The 20961-nt window shown below is 50.2% G+C and overlaps 1 long non-coding RNA gene across 1 annotated transcript; it reads right to left on the reverse strand.

Annotated features, from left to right (window-relative positions):
• Positions 1–5136: 5136 nt before the first annotated feature.
• Positions 5137–6047, reverse strand: LOC123154691 (uncharacterized). The gene is made up of 2 exons (XR_006476991.1): positions 5723–6047; positions 5137–5645 (listed from the first exon to the last, which is right to left on the reverse strand). It is a non-coding gene; the product is annotated as an uncharacterized lncRNA (long non-coding RNA).
• Between the last annotated feature and the right edge of the window lie 14914 nt (positions 6048–20961).

The following is a 20961-nucleotide window of genomic DNA, read 5'->3' on the forward strand; positions in this document are numbered from 1 at the left end:
TCCGCCGTGCGCCCGCACCGCCCGGTTGCAGCTACGCGACAAGTCCCTCGCCTCATGAGGCCATGACACACCCTTTGGAAGCCACCACGTCCAAGGTCGATGAACTGTCGTCTCTACTATGTAGATTACGTATGGGGCCTCCGTATTTTATTTGGCCGGGCCTAGTGAACACTTGAGGCGCATTTGGTTATCTGTACCTTTTTTTTCACCGTTTTGCATATTTGTCTCAGTTGGGTCTATTTGAACATATGCAGCCAAAAAATTATTATTTACATGTTAATTGGTTGCCTGCATTCCCTGTATAGTAGCAATGTCTTTACGCATTGTGTTTGGTTGCTCGCATTGGCTGTGATCATACTAGTGCACGTTGTTTGGTTATCTGCGCGATGTATGATTAAGACTTAACAGCTCCCCAGAACACACAATGCCATGGCGATTGCAATGAACGATGATGAGGACAAAAGCAACTAGTACGTCACGCCGCCGTCGGACTCAGCACAGCGCCGGGCAGCGGCTGGAGCTGTCCTCGTAGTAGAGCTTGAAGCCGGAGAGCGAGCCGTCCTACGACACAATCACCGGGTTCATCGCCCCTCGACGGCCTCCGCGTTGTGCCACACATCGAGGACACCCTCCTCCAGCCTCCGCGCGGCCTCCTACGGCGTCGCCGCCTCCCCCCCCCCCCCCCCCCCCCCCGCCCGAGCAGCGGCCCGAAGCGTCGCAGGTAGCCTGGCCTCCTCCTCGCCCAGGCGCTTCCTGATGTGCACGGTCAGCTTGGCGGCTGCCGTCCGCTGTTGCCATGGCCAGCCCCCTTAGAGGCCGCGGCGAGCCCTCGTTGCGGCGCGCGATGGAGAGGCAGGGCGCGTAGAGCCTCCCTTGTTACGGCAGGACCGGCCCTTAGCCCAGCCCGGGCTGCGCGGCCACGCCCTGGCCTCCTCCATCTTCCAGAACACCTCCCTCGGCCTGATCCCCGACGCCAGCCGCGAGGCCGAGCCGCTCCGCCATGTCGGAGATGGACGCGTCGAACCGTTCGTCCCGGGCCCCATCTCCGCCTCCTCCCCTACATCTCCCACCTCTCCCTGGGAGGCCGGCAACGGCAACAACAACCCAGCAGGAGCGCTGCTAATACGCCGGTCGAGTGCCTCTGCCTCGCATTGCAGTCGAGACGCTCCTCATCGCGCTGCGCCGGTCGACGAGCCCATGCGACGCCTCGGCTCATCCCCCTCTCCCCGTTCTCCTCTCTCCCTTGCTTCTTCTTCCTCTACTCCTCTCTGATATAGTCTCGAACCCCTCCTCTACGGTTGACGAAACCACGAATCGTCGCCTGAATGGAACTGTGACATCGATGTGCATCTTTTTCGTATGGACCTTATCTCAAATCGAAGTACTCCCTCTGTAAACTAATATAAGAGTGTTTAGATTACTACTTTAGTATTCTAAACGCTCTTATATTTCTTTACGGAGGGTGTACCATTGTGTAGATCAGAAGGGATGAAGAAAGGGGATTAGGGACAAGTTTAATGGAGGTAGGACAAGAAACCACACGCAGAGCTCGCATCCCTCCTATATCCCTGCAACAGGACCCATCATGTGCGCTAAAATTGTTTCGACCCAGCCAGGCTCGCTGGAAACGGTTGATTCGGCTATTCTTAGCGGGCCTAGCTAGGAAGTGTTTTAAGTTTCGTGCAGCCCAACATTTGTATGTGAATCCAGGCAATCAAACGGGCCAAACTCATCCCGCGGGGGCCTGGTTGATCCTAATGCAGGCAACCAAACGAGTCCGTGCTTTATCCACTCGTTCGATAACTTGAGCAGGAGGAGGTGTGTGAGCATGCATGGGCTCGGGCAAAGAATAGAATACACCTGGAGAAGTGGAGAGAGTGGGTGAACTGAATCCTCGTTGCCCGTTAATAAGGTTTCCTGCGTGCGGACCAGTCGCCGTGAGCCCGGACTCATGAATATCCATATCACTTCCACAATTCCACTACGAAAAGAATGTCCACTTCACCTGCAGCGTAGGGGTATGTATTTTATTGCGCCGGAAATCCGGTAAGTACGTACGCACGCAGCACGTTCGTGATCGAGCTTCTTCCACGCAAAAAGAAAAAAGCTTCTTCAACAAGACTGTCTGGGTACCATTGTAAGCAGAGTGTCTGCTATTGAAAACCCGAACCAACATACTACGTACGTACCACACACATTTGTACTGCTAGTGTGGCTACTGTCAGTGGCACTGTCACAGATAGCAACCCTAAGCTGCCTCTGCACGACGGACAAAACGGCGAGTAAACTGCATTTAGCTTATGAATCAAACCCTGCACCAAATCCTGCCCCGTCCCGAAGAATTGCTCCGTGCAGGGCCTTGGTTTTCTTTGTGCGTCGACCTGGCGTCCGTACGTACAGTTGAGAGGAGAAAAAATCGGGTCACGGCTCGTCAAACGACACAATTAATGGACCATCAACCCACGGCAAGACGTCAAGCAACGATCCACGTACCCCACCCACGATTGCATTGGATTGGATCTGAAGTGGTTGTTAGCAGCTTAAGAGTGCTAACAAAGTAGTATCCGGCGGGGCCATCAGCTTAAGAGTGTCGCTAGCAGAAGCGAGCGTGCAATGCCAGTGCAACGAGTGGCCTGAGCACGAAGCAGTCGGAGGAGTGAGAGAGATCGAGCAGGTGAAAGGTGGCATAGCACTGCACACTCCACCTCATCAACCTGTAGTGCGGTTTCCATCTCATGCCTTTCTGAAAAAGTTGTACTACTACGTAATTGCTGCTTAGTTTAACCAGCATAACCAGTACTTTTGTCTGGCCGACCGGTGCACCATCGGTTTTGACTGGGATCGAGCGCTGTTTTTCCGTCCGCGATCATCGGAGCGACTGATCGGTTTCTCCCTGTTTTCCAGGTCAAACATCCAACATGCTCCCTCCCCGCCGTGGTTTTTCATGGTTGACTTTGGTGCCCGGGTCAGGCTCGAAAACTGGGATCCGGTTTATCTGCTCCTTTTTCATGCTCCCATCCATGCTTCCATTTTATCCTACGGTTGTTGTTTTTTCTTTTTCTTTTCTAATTTAATCATCTTTCCCCTGATTTTAAGGAGATGGTGCCGGGTCTTATTTTGTTTCAATCAAATCAAGCCACGTACGCGGGAGCACGGATAGGCACGCGCTGGGGGACACGTAGCCGGTTGTGGGTGGCGCCGTCGCGATAGTGTACCGTCTGACGCACCGACCCGGCCGGGCGCCGCTGCACGTGTCACGTGAACCGGCCGTGGTGAAGGTGGCCAGGTGGCGCCGAGACATGCCTCGCGATAGTGCCGTCCACCGTGCGCGTGCACTTATGTCTCATCTCAGGCGCTGCCCCACCCGGCCGGCCGCCACTGCGTGATAAGTCCACAGTGATGTCTCTCTTAACCTGAACCTTGAATTGGTTCCTAAGAGCAATTCCAACTGGGTGATCCATTTTCTCTGTATTTGTTTGGATTGCCGCGGACAAAAATATTGGTCCAACGTGCCGATTCAAACATAAAATAAGTTTGCTTCATGTCCGCGCCGACCCATTTCAGGCTCAATGTTGATCGTAAAATGCGTCAGCGCATACACGAAGCGAACGCGTCGCGCGTCCCCTCGTTGTCCGTCGCGGCCCACATGTCGGCCGACCAAGCACCGGCGCGGTCGTATTTAACGCGGGCCACCTACCGTGGGCCCACACGTCAGCAACCGAAAGCCGCGGGAGGAGGCTGCCTACCAGCCGGTGCTGGCAGTTGCCATGCAGACCTCCATCGAGGAGGAGCGGCGTAAGATGGAGGCGGACTACCACGCGAGGCTGGCGAAGGCCCTCACCCTCTCTGTGGCCGGCGATTGCGTTGTGCCGCCGTCACCGCAGATGCGCAGCCCGCCTCCCCCCGCGACGCCTAAGGCCGAGCCAACCGACCGCTATGTCTGGACCAGCCAGTTGCACGAGTGGGTCAGTGCCCCCTTCCTCCCCCTCCCTCATTTGACTCGACACAACGCCGGCGCAGGAGGCCGCGTATCTCCAACATTCGAGGCAGCGCATACTGATGGACGAGCGGCGCGCAGAGGAAGCGCCGCCACAAGGAGCAGGAGGAGTGTGCCCGCCTAGCCGCAATGCCACCAACGCAACACACGTCGGAGGAGGCTATCCTGGCGGCCTATGAAGTCGCGTTCGGGTGGGCTGGGCCGCCTCCTGTTTTCATCGACCTCAACAACGGCAACGACAACGGCAAGGGTAAGGGCAAGACGGACGACTAGGGTTGCGGGCGCTTAGTTTTTTTAATGTTTATTATTTAGTGTTTAAGAGGACTTTGGCCGACCGTTGATCGGTCATTTATATTTAATTATATTTTATGAAGTTTATTTCGGCCACGTAGACTAAAATGGGTATGTCTTCCGTTGGAGGCACCGACTGGTCCAAATTAAAAAGTAGACGCACACGTCCTCCTGACTGAGCCAAACGAGCAAAAAACGGACAAAGCACGCGTTTGTTTGGGTCGACGCGTTTAAGTTACTCTAACATTCGGGAACAGGCGGTTTAAATGTAATTTGTCGACCAACACGATACATTGTTGGTTCGCGGTCCTGTCCGGACGTCCCTTTTTTTCTTTTTACGTGTAGGATGTCCTTTTTTTCACAAACGCAACATAAATCCGGTGGCTTGCGGGCGACCGACCGCATCCACGTACTCATCTAATCTACTGCTAGTACGTGGAAAAGGTTCGCATCTGGATCCATCCGACGTCCATTCATTTACAACAAACGGGTACGGTACTTCCCGATCCATTGCGATTTTCAAATGTTGCCATCATCAATGCTTGTCCAGGTGCATTGAGCGCGGCGATAGCGAGCTCGGGCGCGCGCGCTCCCGCTTGGTGGACCAATAGAGCGATACCGCGTGGGTGGGCCTCTGGAGCGGACCGTACACACTAATGTAGGGTACTGTCGATACATACGGCCAGCTCGCGTACGGCGTGCGGTAACGGACGGATGTTGAAACCGTACCATCGGTACATTTGATGGATCGCGGTACATCACTTACCCAACCACCACCCACCCCTGCCACGTGGGCAACATGCGAGGCGTTCAGCACGCAGGTGTTTTAAAAATCAAGAAATAGCAACTACGACTCGAAACCAAAATTTCATTAGCACTAGGCATCCACCGAACCAAACATACATCCAAAAGCTCCACGAGTCTTAGAGTCCTTCTCCCACGTACGATGCTAACACTAATTAACCCCTGACATAGATCATCTACTACATACGCATACGCTTCTTAGATTCATCCAATTAATCAAACGCACGCATCACGGTGAAAGATACTACCAGTACAAGGATGGCGAGGCAGATGGCCATATTCCCAACAGACACCACCAGATTTGATAGATGCAGCATCGAGAGTGAAGGATGCCTGACGCCGACCAACATCCCCCGCGCGGAGCTGAGATCCAACAACGCCACTAGCCGCGGACGGCATCTGCGATCCATCCGGTGCCCCGTTCTGCTGCCCCACCGTGCCGTCCGCCGGCTGCATCTGACCACCTTGATTTGCTGCAGCTACCTCGTTCTCTCCTGGATTGATTTGCGCCAACGGAGGTGCCGCCGTTCCAAGCTCAGCCACCTCTACCCGGCTGCCATAGATGGACAAATCTAATAAGACATGAACACCGGAAAGGATCCAGAACTCATAAAAGCAAGATCCACTTACATTGTGATTGCGGCACTTGTAAAACCTCTCACCCTGGAACTGACCGCGCCTAGCAACGAACGTCACCACCCGCCTTCCACAATCGGGGCAAGGAACTAAAGGCAGTGCGACCGGATCTGCAGCTTGGTTGGCGTTCGCCATGAGCTCTGTCTATGGTTCTTCCTCTCGATTTTGGGGGAACAAATGAGCAGATGGGGACGGGGCTGGTGGGTCGGTCGCGTAATAAATGGCCTCGCTGGCCCGCACTGCAGCCCGTTAGAGCCCAACTACCGTCTACGTCACCTCCGTTATGCACGTACACCTCCCCGTATTCCTTACGTGTACAAGCGAAAATAATATAATAAAATATACGACCCGCATCCCCATAACCGGTTCGATGACTGGCGATTCCAGGAGCGCACACGCTCGTCCACTCCTTGCGATTTTCGCAGGTGCATTCGCTTAATTTACTACTGCTTAGCTTAATACGGAGTGGTTGATGCTGCTCCTGCAGACGCTGCTTGAGTTGACGGTCCGTGAACAGCCGGAGTGGCGACGGTGTGTCCAACCATATATTCATCAAATGTTTCAACAAAGAGGGACGAAAGAATGAAGAGGATTTGTGGTATGCAGGTGCGGGGCACCGAGTCTGTCGTTTGTGTCTTTTCTTTTGGCTTTTGATTTTTAAATTTGCATATCTTTATTTTAACTTAGTCGATGCTAGAAGGGTGAGAGAGATTGGTGGAATAGTTTAATTGCATTGCTTGAGCCTCATAGGCATATGTATATGAGTACATGATCATTTTGAAGTACAAGGCAAGGTAGAATAATATCCTACGTTATCATAGTTTTCCTAATAATCACGATACTCAATATCCACCCGCAGTCACAACGATAATGACGAGACGGTGAGACCGGAGAAGAATCTGAAGGTAAACCGACGGATATCCCCACAGTCGTAACGGTCGATGCAACGCGGAAGTTGTGGCTGGAGTGAAAGCCGATGAGGTTGCTCAAGCAAAGCAATAGCCCTTTTGTGCTGATGTCGATGTAGTCGAGAGCGTAGAGTGATAGTGCAGTAGCTCGAAGGGATGATGCAGCGGCGGCACGGATCGGTGCAGCCATGGAGAGAACCACGGAACGGCGGCTCTATGGCTTGACGGAGCGAATGCACCTGCAGCCCGTTGCTTGATCGATGGAGACACACGAAAACTTGATGACAATCTTCATATAAGTTGGCACAACACATGCGGTTGATCAGACCATACATCGTGCATTAGACGGCGGAACGTTGCAGCAGCGTGGAACGGACGTGGGCACGCACTTGTGCGTTAAGGCTCATCCGAACTGATCTTAATCTAGACTACCTAGCAGCCAACCACCGCCGTTCACTGCCAGCCAACATGCACGCTTTATGCATGGAAACAATAGTAGAAAACAGGGACTTTGGTTCGACAAAAAAAAAACATTAATCCTGGTTGCATTACGAACTGACCGAGCATCCGAATTTTATTTCACCGAACTGACCGAGCATCCGTATTTTATTTCACCGAACTGACCGAGCATTTGCTTCATCTCAGTCCGTATTTTATTTCACCTGAGCTGACCGAGCACTTAGTTCATCTCAGTTCGTAACGTGAGAAGGAGCAGTGGGCATGGGCGCATGAGCAAAGAATGACAGGAGGAGAGTGGGTGAACCGAATCCACGTCGGCATCGTCGCCCGTTAAATCTGATTCCTGCATGCGGACGACTCGTCATGACCCACCCGGACTGAATATCCATATCACTTCCACGATTCCACAACGAGAAGAATGTCCCCTCCACCTGCACGGTAGGAGCACGTATTTTCTTGCGCCGGAAATCCGCTACATACGTACGCACGTTTGTGGTTGAGCTTCTCCAACAAGACCGATTGGGTAGGACCGTAGGAGTAGCAGAGCTGACTGCAATTCGTAGGCAGCACACCGAACACTATATTGTGTCACCACTGGGGTGACTGTCAGTTAGCAACCGCAAGTCGATTTGCACTTAAATCCTAATTGCAGCACACCGAACTCGTGGCCCTCCCTTGGAATAGTTGCTCCGTACAGAGCCCTGTTTTTCTTGGCATGCTGCGATCGACCGACCTGGCGTCCGTCCGTATGTCCGATCGTGATGAGGAGCCGGGTCTCGGGCTCGTCAAACGACACAAAGGACCATCATCCACGAACACCACGGCAGGACGTAAAGCAACGGACTTGGACGTTCCCTACCCACTATCCGACTTGATGAGGTGGTTGTTAGCGTCGCACTGCCCGCCGGCCGGCCGTGTGGTCAAAACACGAATCCACTAGTTAAAAACGCATGCTTTGACTTGACGTGCGTGGCAAAGCTCACATGACATAAGTTGGAGTGGTACGTATCGGCATCGTGGCTGCCGAAAGAAGAGGCTTTTGCGATCGCGAGCGTGCAGTGCAGTTCGACCCCACCATTGGCCTAAAGCAGTGGTACTAGCGAGGGTGAGGGATCGAGCAGGGTGAGCGACGCCTCGGTCCATGCATGTCTACAGATGCTGACAAGAAGGTGCAGGTTTCCGTCGCTGAAATACTGCCCACTTCTCTCTGTTTTTCAACTGCCATTTGCCCACCACAGCAGTAAATTCAGCTGACAGTTGATAAACAGAAAGAAACAACAAAATTCTTCTGTCGTAGGAAGACTTGTCCATGGAATATCTACTGCACTGGCCAACCTGTTTTCCAGCGTCAAACAACCGAACCGGAACATGCTCTGCCCAGCGTCAAACATCGTCCCCAGATCCTAGTTCTCCATCGGTGCTCAGCCTCGCAGGGCATGTGGTGGTGGCTGCCTACGCGAGGGCGGCGGCGAGTTGAAACCGACCGGAACCTCCCCCGTCTCTGAGCACTCCGGCCACGTGAGCGGTCGTGGTGAGGGTGGTGCCGAGACATGCGTCGCGATAGTGTTGTCCGCCGTGCGCGCGCCCGCACCGCCCGGCTGCTGCTACGCGACGGGTCCCTCACCTCGTGAGACCATGACACACCCGTTGGAAGCGGCCACCACGTTACCACGTCCAAGGTCGATGTATATATGCACACGTCTCTACTAGTATAGATCACGTGTGGGGCGTCCGTATTTATTTGACCAGGCCCAGTGAACACATACTTATCTACTCGTCGACAACGTGAGCAGGAGGAAGGGTGTGAGCGTGCATGGGCTCGGGCTCGGGCAAAGAATATAATACGAGAAGAGTAGGTGAACCGAATCCTCATTGCCCGTTAATTTGGATGCCTTAAAGGCACCTGCCTTTAGGTCATTGACATGTGGGCCAGTTATCTGTTGGGCCCATATGTCATAGCCACAAAGGTAGATGCCTTAAAACACCGAAGCATCGTCCGTCAATTCGGTTGACTGCCGTGTTGGTTCATCACCACCTCAATAACCAGCGGCCGTTGTTCCGTGGCTTCATTCCGGGCCACCTTCCGGCGTTGAATCGTAATCGGGAGAGTGGACTTTTTCTTCTCTGGAAGGACTACTTTGATACAACAAACCCGTTGTTCAAACATCACAAATTTCGCCGCCGGTTTCGTATGAGTAGGCACGTTTTCAACCGTATTAGAGAGGGAGTGGTCGGCTATGATGGCAACTTCGAGTGCAAAGAGGATGCCGTCGGCAAGATTGGTTTCTCCTCTTATCAGAAATGCACTGCTGCCATCCGAATGCTTGCATACGGAGTGCCCGGTGATCTCATTGACGAGTACGTCCGTATGAGCGAGTCTACATGCCTAGAGTCCCTGTATAAGTTCTGCAAGGTTGTAATTGCTGTGTTTGGCCCTGAGTACTTGAGAGAGCCGACAGCTAAAGATACGGCCCGTTTGTTGGCGATGAATGCTAGCAGGGGCTTCCCGGGGATGCTTGACAGCATAGACTGCATGCACTAGGAGTGGAAGAACTGCCCTTCTGCTTGGCAAGGGCAGTATAAGAGACATGTCAGGGCTTGCACTGTCATACTAGAGGCCGTGGCGTCTCAAGATCTCTGGATCTGACACTCTTTCTTTGGCATGGCTGGATCACACAATGATATCAACGTGCTTCAGCGCTCGCCGGTGTTTGCTAGGCTTGCCGAAGGCAACAGCCCACCGGTGAACTTTACTGTCAACGGCCACACTTATGACAAAGGGTATTATCTGGGTGACGGTATCTATCCTTAGTGGACCACTATTGTCAAGACAATACCCAACCCTGTCGAAGAGAAAAGGAAAAGATTTGCCCAAGAGCAAGAGAGTGCTAGAAAGGATGTCGAACGTATCTTTGGTGTTTTGCAATCTCGATGGGGCATCGTTCGGTATCCTGCTAATACTTTGATGGTCGCAAGAGGCCGACTTTTTCTCCGGCCACGTCAGCCGGTCGTGGGTGGCGCCGTCGCGATAGTGCCCCTGCCCCGTGCGCGTGCGCGTCTATCTCGTCTGACGCACCGACCCGCCCGCCCGGCCGCCGCTGCGCGTGCCAGGTGAACCGGTCGTGGTGAAGGTGGTGCCCAGACATGCGTCTCCATCGATCACAGTAGTACTCGGTTAACCCACCGACATTAACTAGAGCTCTGCCCCGTATCAACCTCACACGGAAAGATCACCCTGTCCTTGGAGCGGCAGCAGTCTGCACCAGGAGTACAACAGCGCGCCGTGGAAAGGCTCGCATCTGGAACCATCCGACGTCCATTCATTTACAACAAACGGGTACGGTAGTTCCCGATCCATCTCGATTTTCAAATGTTGCCGTATTCTATGCTTGTCCAGGTGGATTCGCTTAATTTCTACAGCACTACTGCTTAGCTTAACACGGGGTGGTTGATGCTGCTCCTGCAGACGTTGCTTGAGTTGACGGCCGGAGGGGCGATGGTCCAACCATATATTCATCAAATGTTTCAACAAAGATGGACGAAATAATGGAGAGGATTGGGGGGTACGTAGGTGCGGGGGCACCGAGTCTGTCGTTTGTGTCCCTGTTTTTCCGGCTTTTGATTTTCAAACTTTCATTTATGTTTTCAAAACTTAGTCACCCGATAAAATCACGACTTTAGTTCCTGCAGCCTAAAAAAGATCACTTAGGCCTCATTTGGTTTGAAGGATTTTTGTAGAAAAAACATAGGAACAAGGATTCCGGAGAAAATTTTTCTATATATGCATTCGGTTTGTAGGAAATGCGTACATGAATTTCATAGTACTACTCATTTTCTGTGTTTTTGAAGAAAACTATACATCCATCCAAAGCTCATTTTACATGTAGGAACGAGACAAGTCAAATCTTTAGAATGGCAAGTGCTATCCTATTAAATTCCTATACTATTCCTAATTCCTACGTTTTGATTTTCTCCAAACCGAATAAGCCCTTAAAGTTTCAACTCTGAAACCTGATACTCACGACTAACAAAAGAAATTTTTAGATCCATAATCGTATGTCATTAAAAATTAAAGCTTGTTTTGCCTCTCATGTGGTATCCAACTACTTTACAAATCACTACGCAATCGAGCGGCGGGGCAGGACCTGAAATGTGCGTGTCCCTGTAAAATTCTGAGCGAAAAGAGGCGAGGGAGAGAAAAAAGTGATGGTGTCTGAGGCTAAGTCGTTGATGGTGTTTGCTCACATCCGGACTCCCCTAGAACCCCTCCCCGTTGGAGATGCCCTGAACCGGACGCGATATGTATCTCATTTCATAGACCATGACATAGAGAGTGAGTTTTCGGTTCTGGGTTGCAGACTTGCAGTGGAAGCTGCCACGTCCATGGTACGTCGATGCACACATGCAACTGTGCTTAGTATAGTCTCTCTCTCAAAAAAAAAAAACTGTGCTAGTTAAGAGCACGTATGCGGCATCCGTATTTTATTTTACTCGAACTGACCGACCACTTACTTCATCTCAGTTCTTAACGTGAGCAGGAGCAGTGAGCATGGGCGCATGAGCAAAGAATGGCAGGAGGAGAGTGGGTGAACCGAATCCACGTCGTCATCGTCACCCATTAGGCCAACTTCACCGCGCGAACCCATCCTATTCGCGCGCGTCTTTTTAGAGTAAAACGAACGAATAGCGCGACCCAGCGCGCGGTTTCAAACGAACAAATATGTTCGGATTTCGTCCGTTTTCGACTCATCCTCAGTCCAAACTTGCGCTCGGTTTGGGGTGAAACGGACGCGCGCGGACGGCCTGGACGCACGCCCTTGTCCCCCCGTGGCCCACCTGTCGGGGACACTAGCAATCCCTCTGCTTCCAACCTCTCTCTCCCGCCCCGCCCCGCCGCTATTCTCCGGCCGCCTCCTCACCGCGCAGCCCCCGGCCGTCCCTACCAAACCACGTCTCGACATGGCCGCCACCACCCCCGCGCTTTGGCCGTACTTTTGGCCGTCGATCGAGGTGTTTGGCCGTCATCGTCTTTGCCGGTCGCAGAGGGGAGATGACCGCCGGCGATGTACCACAGCAGCCTCGGCAGCTTCCGACGAGAGCTCCAGTAGCCGGCCGGAAACCACCCCTACTGCGTCGAGGTGATCATCGCGGCCTCTTCGCCACCACGACCGCAAGGTGTTCGACATTTTCCCCACAAAGGTATGGTCCGTGGAGACGAGTTTTTCTTCCATCACTTCCTTTGTTCATCGGATGATTCGTCGTCGGATGATGAAGATCTCGTGGTGGCTGCACTGGTCGTTCACGACCACATTCAACGGTAGCTTCCTCGGTACAGGGGGTCAGTCCCTGGCCGTGCTCCCAACCTGAACCGCAACAGGGAGAGAGGCCACGCCCTGCTCTATGTCGATTACTTTGCCAACACCCCGCTCTTCAAGCCGGATAAATTTCGTCGCCGTTTTCGAATGGCAAGGCATGTGTTCAATCGTATCCGAGAGGGAGTGGTTGCTCATGACCCATACTTTGAGTGCAAGACGGATGCCCTTGGCAAGCTTGGATTCTCCTCTTACCAGAAATGCACCGCGGCCATCCGCATGCTTGCATATGGAATTCCAGGCGATCTGGTGGATGAGTATGTGCATATGAGTGAGACAACATGTCTGATGTCAATGTACAAGTTTTGCCAGGCTGTGATCGAGGTGTTTGGCCAAGAGTACTTGAGGCAGCCAACTGGCGCTGATACAGAGAGATTGTTGGCGACCAACGCAGCTAGAGGCTTTCCAGGCATGCTTGGCAGCATAGATTGTATGCACCGGGAGTGGAAGAACTGTCCATTTGCTTGGCAGGGCCAGTACAAAGGGCATCAAGGCGTGCACTGTCATATTAGAAGCGGTGGCATCACAGGATCTTTGGATATGGCATTCTTTCTTCCACATGGCAGGTTTTCACAATGATATCAACATGCTGCAGCGTTCTCCAGTCTTCGCGAGGCTTGCGGAAGGCCACTCCCCACCTGTCAACTTTGAGATCAACGGCCACCAGTACAACAAGGAAACTATCTATCAGATGGTATATATCCTCAGTGGTCAACTTTTATGAAGACAATCTCGAAACCCCAAGGTGAGAAGAGAAAGAGATTTGCCCAAATGCAAGAGAGTGTTAGAAAGGACGTGGAACGTGCTTTTGGTGTGCTTCAATCCCGCTGGGGTATCGTTCGAAACCCTGCACTGCCATGGAATGAAAGGAAGCTTTGGGAGGTGATGACTGCTTGTGTGATCATGCACAATATGATCGTCGAGGACGAGCGTGATGAGAGTATCTTCGACCAAGGATTTGATTATCAAGGTAAAAATATTGAGCCCCTGCACCATGACCCGACCACATTTGAACAGTTTGCCCAATTCCACCGTGTGATGCGTGATTGGCACACTCATTTGAATCTTTAAAATAACTTGGTAGAGCACGTGTGGGATCACATTGGCAATCAATAGATGTATTGGTCCATTTTATGTTCAGTGTAGACAATTTTGATTTGATTGTAAAACTATTTTAATTTTCAGACAAATATTTGGGGTTGTAAAAACTAGTTTTGATGGAAATATGAGCATTTTTGGCCGCGACGAACAGGATGGGACAAAAAGGATGGGGCCGCGCGCTGGACGAACAGCCATCACATCCCAGAACACGCCCGGATATTACCCCAAATCCCTATCCAAATGGACAGAATCCGGACAAAACGGGCGTCCATTTAGGATCACGCGGTGGAGTTGGCCTTAAGTCTGTTTTCAGCGTGCGAACCACTCGTCATGACCCATCCGGACTGAATATCCATATCACTTCCACGATTCCACTAGGGGAAGAATGTCCGCTCCACCAGAGCACCGTACCGTAAGAGTACGTATTTTCTTGTTGTTGAGCTCCTCCAACAAGACTGGTCGGGTAAGAGTAGACCTGCCTGCAGTTCGTAAGCACTAAGCAGAGCGGCAATATACGATAGTACACTGTGTATGCACTGGGGTTACTGTCTGTGAGCGACCGCAAGTTTATATTGCACTTACGGGGTGTTTGGTTCCAAGAACTTTTTTTATATTGGGACTAGGAAAAGTTCATAGCAAACTAAACAGGATGCGACTTTTTAGGACTTTTTTACTAAAAATTCTTAGAAGCATCTTTTTGAGAGTCTTTTTTTAAAAATTCTAAGGACTAGAAAAAGTCTTAGGACTAAAGAACCAAATACCATCTGGGCTCTCCGAACTTCTGGCTCTCCTTTGAAGTGTAGCACGCCGAACTTCTGGCTCTCCCTTGGAATAATTGGTCCGTACGGGGTCCTGGTTTTTTTTGTCATGCTGGAGATGGACCGACTTGGCGTCCGTATGGTCGATGGAGACTAGAAACCGGGTGTCTGGCTCGTCAACCCATGAACCCTGAAATCACTAATTAAGGAGTACTCGTTGCAAAGAACACTCCACTTTTCTAGGTCATGACAAATGGCTCAAATGCAGCGCGTCACTTGTCGCAATCTGGGAGTTTTCCCTTTTTTTTATAAATCCGCTTATTCAAAACGTTTTATCTCTTAAACCGTGCGTCCAAATCTCGAACCGTTTTCACCATTGAATTCCTCGTGTCGAGATTTTTAAAACTAGATCCCATGTTAATAGGTTTCGACGAACTTTTTTTTCCTGAAAAAAACCAGACGAAAAAACCGAACTGGGAGCACAATTTTTTCCCTTTCCGAAAGAGGCACGCCCATGCCTCTGGCGAAATAACAACCGTGCCTCTCGTGAAAGCAAAACCGTGACTCTCGTGGAAGAAAAAAAAACAGAAAACACGTTTTTTTTTGTTTTCGAGAGGCACGGCCGTGACTCTCGCGAAAGCAAAACCGTGACTCTCGCGAAGAAAAAAAACAGAAAACACGTATTTTTTCCCTTTCCTACAGGCACGGCCGTGACTTTCGCGAAAGCACAACCGTGCCTCTCGCGGAAGCAAAACCGTGACTCTCACGAAAGAAAAAAAAATAGAAAACGCGTTTTGTTTTTCCTTTTTCTAGAGGCACGGTCGTGACTTTTGCAAGCACAACCGTGCCTCTCGCGGAAGCAAAACCGTGACTCTTATGAAAAAAAAACAGAAAACATATTTTCTTTTTCCTTTTTCCGAGAGGCACGACCGTGACTCTTGCAAAAGCACAACCGTGCCTCTCGCGGAAGCAAAATCGTGACTCTCGTGAAAGAAAAAAAAACAGAAAACACGTTTTTTTTCGTTTCCGAAAGGCACGGCCGTGACTCTCGCTAAAGCACAACCATGCCTCTTACGGAAGAAAAACCGTGACTTTCGTGAAATGAAAATAAAAGAAAAAAGCATTTTTTTTCGCGCAAAAAAATATAAATTTACAACTTTTTTGATCGAAAAGCGAAGAAAGACTGGAGGAAACCCAAAACGTCGAAAAATCCGAAAAAACCATTTAAAAAGCCAAAAACGCGTGCGGAAAAAGAAAAAAAAACAAAATCCAAAGAAAGCATCCAGAGCACAACACATGGCGAATGGCTAAGAGGACACCAAGTGACGCTGATCGTTGCGAGGCTCCCGAAGTAACGCTCCTTAACTAGTTGCTCCCGACGAACCCCATGGCAAGACAAACGTAAAAGCAACGGACTTGGACGTGCGTGCGCCCTACCCACAATCAGACTTGATGAAGTGGTTGTTAGCGTCGCACGGCCCGCCGTGTGGTTGAAACACTAGCAAAGTAATCCGAGGCTAAGCATTTACAGTCGGACGTCTTAAACCTGCCTCATCCATTCGGTTATTATCCGGTCATGATTTTTTGATTCAGACGGACCCCTCAAACGGTTCAGAAACGCCCAGATTAATCGGCACCCCCATATTCGGCCCAAATATGGGGCGGATATCGGGTGCCCGGGCGGATCCGGCCCACGTTGTCCCATCTGACCCCATATAAATCCTCCCCATTCGCTCGCCGGACCAAACCCTAGCCACTTCACTTCCCTCCCCTCCGCCACCCGAACTCGTCTTCGGCTCCTTCCGGTCGTCCCTGGCATGGCGGGTAGCGGATCCGAGTTCTTCACATCCAGATCCGCCGACCCCGAGCTCATCCCACGCGGCCCCGAGGAGGAGATGGTTGTCCGGCTTGCGCTCCGCCGCGCCCGGGAGGAGGCCCGTAGACGGCTACGCTTGGACTTCATCCGTCGGGAATCCATTGCGTCCGCCCGGATGGAGCATCGATCCGGCCCTAGGCCGACCGTAGCTACCTCACCGGAGGTCGTGCGGTCCATCTGGCGTCCGAACGTGCTGGCGGACGCGCAACCCCTCCGGTGGCGTGCCGATATTGGGGACGCACCATCGTCCCACGAGGCCATGGCATGGCGTGCATGTCGTGCAAGGCACTGAGCGCGGGAGGCAGCGGCAGCCCCCATGGCGGCGGACGTCCGCGAGGCAGAGTCGCATTCTCCTACGCATCGTATGGTGCATCAGTCCGGGCGCCGCACCCTCATCGTGGTGGACGTCGATGGTTCGTCCCCGGACGGATCCATCATCGATCTGACGTCCACCGACAATGTTCGGGTTTCGGTCTTCGGCGAGGAAGAGTGGGCATGGGAGACGGCGCGGCCTTGAGTCCCGTGAGCCAGCTCGTGTCCCATGCCCTGCCCTACCTTGCTAGCGACCGGACCAACACTCTGAGGAGCACAGCCGGCCGCCGGACATTGACAGGACGGAGCCAGACGAGCTCCGCGTAGATTAGGTTTCACGTTGCATGTAATAATATGGATTTGAGATACCCTGATGTGGAATGCGTTTTTTAAAGGGTGACCGGTCACTTTCTGCGGGCGCGCATCCCCGGGTGTTTGAAGAGTGAGATTTGCCAAAGTCCGGCTTTAGATATTCTAAAAGTGCAGTAGGCAGTAGCTACACTTTCTGGGCGGCGGATAAGCTCACTGGATCGTGTGTGTGTGGAATGCTCACGGAGTTGGACTAGTACTCCAGTACGTAGGGGCGTAGTGGCTGGCCAACGAACAGGGCTTTGCGATTGCGACGTGCAGTGCCAGTGCAACCAGTGGGCAGTAGAGAGGGAGTGGGGGATGGAGCAGGCGAGCGGTTCCCTTGTGGCATCACCAGTGCACAATGTACCTCGTCGACGTCAACGGCGGTGCCAGTCCGTGCGGGCTCTCTCTCTCTCCTGCCTTTCAAAAAACAAAGCAAGTTTTAACATTACACTAGCTTTTTGGTTTAATCAGTAGTCTATTGTTGATGACCGATGCACCATTGGTTTTGACCGCGATCGAGACTTGTTTTCCTCCGCGATCACAGGAGTGAGTGGCGATGGGCTTCTCCCTGTTCTCCAGGTCGATCAAACAGCTTGCTATGCCCGGCCCCCTGCAGTAGATTTCCACCGTCGACTTGGACGGCCAGGTGCATGTGGCGGTGGCTCATCCAATGCGAGGACGGCTGCGGCGGCGACGGCGACACACGAGAAAAAACCGACGAGAACCTGTCCGGCTTTTACTCCGGCCACGTGAGCCGGTCGTGGGCGGCGCCGAGGTATGCGTCGCAACAGTGTCCCTGCCCTAGCGCTCCGTGCTCGTGCAGGACGTCCACGATACGTCTCTTTTCGTTGCCGAAGTGTAATACTAGTAATAAATAGGATAAAACATCAAATTTGACGTTAGGATCATCGATATAACAGTCACAGTACGTGTTTAGACAGAAAATCACAAGCATCGGCATAATTTTTCACACTTCGCACTAGTAAGACAATTAGTTAGTTTTGACCATGTTTTTTGTTGGGCAGATCCATGTGGGAGGAGAGATGGCGAGCGGTGACGGCACACCCTGGGCCAATTCTTTTTTTTTTTGACTGCATGAAATCCTTTGAAATTTATATAAGTACATAAAAATATGTCATAATATTCCCTTAAAAATGCCCCATACAAATGCTTACAAAATAAAGCATCAATTTATGTTTCATTTCAATTCATCCTCGCTTCAATACTTCAACTCATCAAGCAATGTGCGTACACACCGTGACAATGCATACATGAGAAAGAAAATTACCCCGCGCCGGCCTCGACCTATGGCGAACTGTGGCCGACGACCGGGGCGCGTCGTAGGTTGGGCTGCTCTCATCGGGTGGTTGTCGCCTAGGAGCTGCATCGCAACCTAGGTGCATGGAGATTGGACGGGAAATTATAAACCAAGAATTAATGGCAATAATGACTTCTATTTTCATTGCAAAATAAAAATAAAAACAATGACTCCTATTTTGCCTGCTTGATAAATTGTGAGGAGCCAACCACTAGTACTCCTTGTGTTTCTAAATATAAGACTTTTTAGAGACTTCAATATGGACGTAGTTTAGAGTGTAGATTCACTCATTTTGCTCTGTATGCAGTTAATATTGGAATTTCTAGAAACAGTTATATTTAGGAACGGAGAGAGTACATTGTTTGACATGTCATTAATTTCTAAAGAGCAACGTGCAAATTCTATTTAATGCATCAATAAATGAAAATAGCATCATGCAAAATAAAAATTAATGGACACGAGGAGGAATGAGGTCTGTCTACACATGATGACTTGTATATTTGAAATGCTAAAATTTCATTAGAGTCGTATGCACCGATGGAGGGAGTATCATTCTACAATGTAGTGCGCCCGCGCTTTTCGAGATTCAATTTTTACCGTAAATTTAACCAACAAGACCGATTATGGCGGGAGCAAAAATTATACCACTAAATTCATATTTTTAATATGAATTCAGTGATATAATTTCTGCTCCCATTACAGTCGGTTTTTTTGTTTAAATTTATGGTCAAACTTTGATTTTGAGAAGTTCGGACGCACTACAATGTGGAATGGAGAGAGTATACTGCTACTACCATCGTTCAGAGCATTTTAGTTACCCAGAGTCCCACACGACGTACTGCTCTCCCAGCCGCGTGTTCGGCGCAAGTGCACCCAGACAAGAGTGCATCACGTCGTGAATAAATCCGTAGAATCCACCTTGGGCGCCGGAAGATCGCCTTGTCCTTGCACAGCAGGCTGTGCCAGTGCAACAGGGCGCCGTGGCAACGTCTACGTCCGGATGTATTCACCGCGATTAATTGTAACAGACTGGAACTCCCCTACGTGTACCGACACTTCCATGGCTATGCCATCAATGTGTTTGCCCAGGTGCCATTCGCCGATTCACCGGATGCCACGAATCTGTGGCGAAATCATGTTCACTGTGCTGGGTTAGTTAATTAGTAGAGCCGGGATGGGAGTGGTTGGGGCTGCTCCTGCACTGTGCTGCTTAAACCACATTTGTGTTGATCTCACACTCCAGGACGCCTTCTTTTCAAGTCGTGGCGACAGCACCAGACAAGTCAGATACTCCTTTGCAACTACCGCCGGTAGATTTACGTATGAAGGGGGTCCCGTCGATAGAGTTAATTGTACGAAATTACCATAATTGGGTTATTATATGCAGATTGGTATCACTTTTGCTAATTTTTGCATGCCAGTACCAAGTCTGAGGCTAATAGTTACAAAAAGGTCTAATCTGCGTATAAATGTGTTGACGGTGTATCTGACAGGCTGGGCGGTGCCAAGGTGGCATGTTTTTGCAGAAAACCCCCTTGCTTTGTATGTAATCAAATAAATGCCCAATTGTTTTTGCAGGAAAAAGGCTCCTAAGAGGAGGTTTTTTTCGTTCACAATTTCCACCACTGAATTGGACTGGTTTGGAAATTTCCGTCCACTTGAGCAAATAACTGAAAGAAAAAGAAAAATAAGGCGCTGGAGGGAATAGATCCTGAATGAAACCTGACGTTCAACGGCGTCGCGCGCTAACCACCAAGCCACCGCGGGGCTCGCGTTGTATTGCAGGCGTTTGTTCTTTTGGGCCAGTTCTTTTGGACGATTCTACCAGAATCGCCCCCTCCCTAGCCCCATAATCACTACTTCGTATGTTTTTTACAATCCTAGCTAATTAGACCTTAACTAGATAGGATTGTAAAAAAAATGGAGTGGCGATTCTGGGAGAAGCTGGCGAGGGGGGCGATTCTGGGAGAATCGCCGAAAAGAACTGGCCCTTTATACCATGCCGAAAAGGTTGGGCCGGCCCACCGAGGCCTGCTTTTTTTTTCCGTCTGGCACTTAACTGGCGCACGTAATGGGCTCGTTCGTTGCCGTGGTTTCTATTCTTTCTTTTTCTTGCGACAAGGATCTCAAAATTATATTAAACCGAACTAGTGATACCAAGCATCCCTGTAAGAATGAAAATGGCAAACATGTACTGGTGAAATTTTTGTAATCTATGGTGAACATTTTCTTAATACACGATGAGTTTCAAGAACTTTTTGCCCCGGTTCTCAATCATTCTTGCATTCAATGCATCAAAAGTTGAACACATAATTTTAAATGCATTAAGTTTTACAAACATGGCAGAGAAAGTATATTAAAAATAATTTTGTAATCATAATAAGTTTTAGAAATGCATTAAAACTGTTCAACTTTTATTTAAAAAATCAACGTGTTTCTGGAAATGCAAGAATAATTTTACAAAATAAGTTTTGAATACATGCTGACATTTTTTGAAATACAAAAATTTCACCATGTATTAAGAAAATATTCACCGTAATATTCTTGAAACTCATCATGCATTAAGAAAATGTTCACCATAAATTACAAAAAAAATCACCGCACATCAAGTAAAATGTTCATCATATCTTAAGAAAATTGATCAACCTATATTATAAGAATGTTCAATTTGCATTTAGAATATGTTCAACATTCATTGTAATGGAAAAACTGTTAACCATTTGTAAAAAAAATGACAGCCTGTATTAAAAACAATTGTGTAATCATAATAAATTT

The sequence above is a fragment of the Triticum aestivum genome, chromosome 7A (assembly GCF_018294505.1).
Source record: "Triticum aestivum cultivar Chinese Spring chromosome 7A, IWGSC CS RefSeq v2.1, whole genome shotgun sequence".
In the NCBI taxonomy this organism is placed as follows: domain Eukaryota; kingdom Viridiplantae; phylum Streptophyta; class Magnoliopsida; order Poales; family Poaceae; genus Triticum; species Triticum aestivum.